Source organism: Crocuta crocuta, unplaced genomic scaffold (genome assembly GCF_008692635.1).
Source record: "Crocuta crocuta isolate KB4526 unplaced genomic scaffold, BGI_CrCroc_1.0 scaffold17, whole genome shotgun sequence".
NCBI lineage: Eukaryota > Metazoa > Chordata > Mammalia > Carnivora > Hyaenidae > Crocuta > Crocuta crocuta.
The window spans coordinates 4,317,088-4,322,082 of NW_027532041.1; the positions used below are offsets into that span (position 1 = coordinate 4,317,088).

Here is a 4,995-nt window from a genome sequence, read left to right on the forward strand (position 1 = left end):
TTTTAAATGTATTGTTGAATTCAGTTTGCTAATATTTTGTTGAGGGTTTTTGCAACTATGTTCATAAGATATATTGGCCTATTGGGCTTTCTGTTTTGTTTTGTTTTGTAGTGTCTTTATCTGGTTTTGCTACCAGGGTAAGTACTGGTGGCCTAATAGAATGAATTTGGAAGCTTTCCTTTGTCTTCTATTTTTGTTGGAACAGTTTGAGAAGGATAGGTATTAACTCTCTAAATGTTTGGTAAGTGATTGTTTCAGCAGCACATATACCAAAATTGGAATGATACAAAGATTAGCACGGCCCCTAGACAAGGATGACAGGTAAATGTTTGGTGGAATTCACCAGTGAAGCCATCTGGTCCTGAACTATTATTTGTTGGAAGTGTTTTGGTTACTGGTTCCCTTTCATTGCTAGTAATCAGTCTGTTCAAATTTTTTATTTCATCTTGATTCAGTTTCAGAAGGTTACATGTCTCTAGGAATTTATCCATTTCTTGTATGTTGTCCAATTTGTTGGCATATAATTTTTTGTAATATTCTCTTATAATCTTTTGTGTTTATGTAACATCAGTTGTTATTTCTCCGCCTTCATTTCTGATTTTATTTACCTGAGTCCTCTCTTTTTTTCTTCATGAGTCTGCCTAAACGTTTATCCATTGTGTTCATCTTTTCAAAGGATCAGCTTCTGTTTTCATTAATCTGTTCTATTATTTTTTTCATCTCAATTTCACTTACTTCTGCTCTGATCTTTATTATTTCCTTCCTTCTACTGACTTTCTGCTTTGCTTTTCTTTTTCTAGCTCCTTTAGGTATAAGGTTAGATTCGAATTAACTTTTTTATAGATTTTTTTTCAAAAATCAATATTCAAATATACCAACATATTTAGACTCACTATTGTTTCCTTTTGTTAAAATAACAACCTAGTGATATATAATTTATATACCATGAAGTCACCATTGTGTTTTGCATTTAACTTCTTTCTCTTAGGTTCACATTTCTTCTTGCAATCTTTAGTGGTTATTCCAGTGAGATGTGTTTAGGAGATTTGTTTGCTTTTTTCCGTAAATGCCTTTATTTTGCTTTCACTCTTTTGATGATAACTTTTGCCTGAGTATAGAATTCTACATTCAGAATTCTTTTCCCCTCAGCAATTTCAAACTGTTATTCCGTTGTGTCCTATCATTTACATTTCCCAATTAGAAATCTGATATTAATTTAATTCTTTATCATTCCTTTATAGTTGATTATTTTTTTCCTCTTCAGATTTTTCTCTATATTTTTTCTTACTTTTGTTAAAAAATACTTGACATATATCACTGTATTAGATGTAGAGTGTGATGGTTTGATTTACTTTATGTTTGCTATCCTGTAGTTTACCATGATGTGTCTAGATATGAATTTATGTTTATCCTTCTCAGTACAGAGTGCCCTTTTAATCTTAGGGATCATTCTTCAACATTGGGAAATTACTTACCACTGTCTCTTCAAATATTACTTCTTTGTAATTTCTCTATTTCCTTCTTTTGGAAGTTCCATTAGATAGTTAGAGTCTCTCAGTTTGCCTTATTTTCTCATTTTTAGTTCTTAAAATCTCTTTCTGTTATGGGGCGTTTGGGAGGCTCAGTTGGTTAAGTATCAACTCTTGATTTCTGATTATCTCACAGTTGTGAGATTGAACCCCACTTCAGTCTCTGCATTGTACATGGAGCCTGCTTAAGATTCTCTCTCTCCCTCTCCCTCTTCCCCTACCCTGCTTGTGCTTTCTCTCTCTCTCAAAAAAAAAAGTGTTTGTTTCATTCTCAATTAATTACTCAGTAATAGTTTCTAATATAGGATATCTCTCTCAGACTATGTGCAGATTAGAATGTCCATTGGGTTTTCTATTTCAGTAGATAAATTTTTCTAATTTTTAACTCTCCCTGTCTATTATTATGACTGATATTGCTTCATAACAGCTTACTCTTTTTAAAATATGTATGTATTGCTTTATGTCTTTGAGGATATGGAACAGTCTTTCTTTCTTTAGATTGTCCTTTTAATTTAATCTGAAGCAAATTATTGTTCTGATTGTTGATTTTATGGCAGTGTTTTTTAATGGTAAATGTCTTCATGTGCTTTGGAACTTTGATTTTCATTTTCATTTTGAATGGGAAAGATTGTTTTGTTATCTACACCTTTCTATCTAAGGATTTTGCACTTGGCCAGCAAGTTCCCAGGGTCTTGAGTTTCAAACCAGGTCTTACATTGACAATTTGAGATCATCCCCTGTTCAACTGTGTTGATTAATTATTGACAATACAGTCTTAAAATCTCAGTGGCACACAGCAATAAGCATTTATTTTGCTCACAAGTCTATGGGACAAGTCTTAATTCAGACTGTGGGTCTGTAGTCGCCTGGGGAAGTTCCATGTGTGCTCATTATTGAGCCCAAGCTGAAGGAAAAGCAGCTATCCAGGTTAAGTTCATCTCATGATAAAGGCAGGAGCACAATAGGGAAAAGCATTTTGCAAATCATTGTGCAAGCGTTTCAAGCCCTTGCTTATATAACATCTACAAACATCGATTGGCCAAAGCAAATCCAATAGGTAATCCCCAAATCAAGGAGCAGTTTAAATATATTCTTCAAAGTTACAAGGCAAAGGGTGAACACAAAGAAAGGTGAAGGATCAAAGCCAGGAATCAATTCAGTCAACAACAGTCTACCTCTTGGCCACAATTATTTATATGTGTCCCACAGAAAAACAGACTCACCCTTAGCCCAAGACCTACAACAGCCTCATCCAATCATGGCATCATGATCAATATCCAGTAACTTATGATGTACATCAAATTTGAGTGTGGCTCCCATTGATCTGGAAGCCTATGAACTAAGATAGTGGAGGGGGGTGTAATCTTCCCCCACCATTATACAACATGGAATGATAGAACTGGGATAGGATAACTACAATTAACTCCTAGTCCAAGGGGGGAGATTAAAAGGCATTAGCATTCTTGTTCTGAAATACCATGGGAAAAATGTACCCCTATTCCAAGAAGAAGGAATTTTCCTTGATTAGACGCTGATTCTCCCTGGCAGTGTGTCTCCAGCCCATTGTTCTCTAGTACTCTTGGTTTCACCCTCCTAGAAGGTGAATTCTTTAGATTTCTGTCATCCCCATTTGGTCACTTCTGAAATGGGCATTGGAAAATATGCCCCTTCTGATATTAAGAAGCTTTCTCAGCTACTTCCTGCCTATGAAAAGGTTTTGGCCCAGAGGTCTTTTTATATCTTCGTCTCGTTCCCTTTTAGTCTTAGCTGGTAGATTATCAGTATAACTCTCTCAAAAACATGGATTATCTATGCATTTGTTTTCAGTGAGTTCTGTTTATCAGAACCATCCCATGATTGTTTGGGGACATGCCTCTCATTCCAGACTTCATTATGAAGAACTTCCACCCATCATGCTTCTGAGGGACCCTGGCCTGAGGCTTTCTAGAAGCCTATTGGTCCAACTGAGAGGTTCTACCAGGCATCTCCTTAATTCTTTCAGATGTCTTAACAGAGGAAATTACAGAAATGTCCTTAGTTTAATATTTCCCCCCAGGCTGAATCTGAGACTCTCTTCCTGGCTTTTATTCACCAAATACACAAGTTCTGGGGTCTAAATTCTTCTTGCAAGTTGGAAGGTTTTCCCCCACGCTGAACTTACCTCTTTGTTATAATACCTTATAAAATAGAACTAAAAGTAACTGGCTCATACTTTGAACACATGCCTAGAAATCATCCTGCTCTCTTTTATATTATCACTGGCAACAAGTTGCTATTTTTCAGCTTCTGTAATAGTTTCCTCACCATCCATCACCTGTCCTCTAAACTAATAGCACATATTTTAAGCTTTGATTACATAGCATGAGATACATGTTAGTATTAGGCTTTCTGCCTCAGCTAACTATTGCTGCCTAATGAACAACCACAAAATGTTAGTGACATAACATTAAGCTTTTAATTCTCTACTGGGTCTGCATGTCAGTTACAGCAGCTTTGGGTGTCAATGGCTGGAGAAGCTCCGCCTAGCATCATAGGGCTATGGGCAGGTGGGGCAGCTCCGGGCTACAAATACTCATGCCAGGGCCCAGGTTAGAGAGTGGCAGCTACCCTGGAGAAAACCCTTTTCACTGAGGTGACAGAAGTAAGCGCATCCCACTGGCCAAAACAAGTTCCAGGGCAGAGCCCCATGTCAAAGGGTGGAAAAGTATACTGCCTTCTGTGGAAAGACCTTCAAACTTAGCATGGTAGAGGATACGGGTACAGAGAGGGGAGAAGCATTTGGGCCAGTAATTTATGTCATCCTCCATGGTAATATGTGGGTTGCCAGTCAGCACTTCTGCTTCCGGAAGCATGCAGCTTCCCATGAAGCTATAGTGCCAAGCAGTAGCCAGCAGCAGCATTTTCAAGTATCCCTGGAAGGGAGTGGAGGAGAGTGAGGATCACTCAGCCCAGCACCTAGTTTTAGGCAGTGAACCTGCTCTTGATCTCCATTCCATCTAGGGCACTTTTATTCTCTACTCCCCAAAAGCATGTCAACTCTCAGTTGCTTCTGCCTACTTCACAACCAGGTCCTGCAAGCCCATGGATGGTTCCAGCCCACATTTCTGTGTTGCATTTCTTTTCTGTTACTACCTCACAGAGATGTTTATCTTATTGAACAAAGCCGGGTCTCTTTTTTTTAAGTTGTGTATGTTTTCTTTCATATGTATCACAGCCATGGACTTGGAACAGGGGGAACCTTGAACCTTGAACTTTTAACAGCATTGCCACGCAAAGTTGTAGAATAGAATATGAAGGTTCTCTTTTATTTCTCTGATGGTTTTTAAGAATAAAATCTGTTTTAACGTCTTCTCTTGGCACTTAAATATGCCTAAATTTAGTACAGTATAAAATTTAACCACTTTCTTAAAGGATAGACATAAATATTGGAATTCAGTACCTTTGGAAAAATGATCAGGCTAATTGT

The 4,995-nt window shown here is 37.4% G+C and overlaps 1 non-coding gene across 1 annotated transcript; it reads left to right on the forward strand.

Moving 5' to 3' along the window:
* Positions 1-245: 245 nt before the first annotated feature.
* LOC144241768 (U6 spliceosomal RNA) lies at positions 246-350 on the forward strand. Its single transcript, XR_013338191.1, has one exon. It is a non-coding gene; the product is annotated as a U6 spliceosomal RNA (small nuclear RNA).
* The last annotated feature ends 4,645 nt before the right edge of the window (positions 351-4,995 follow it).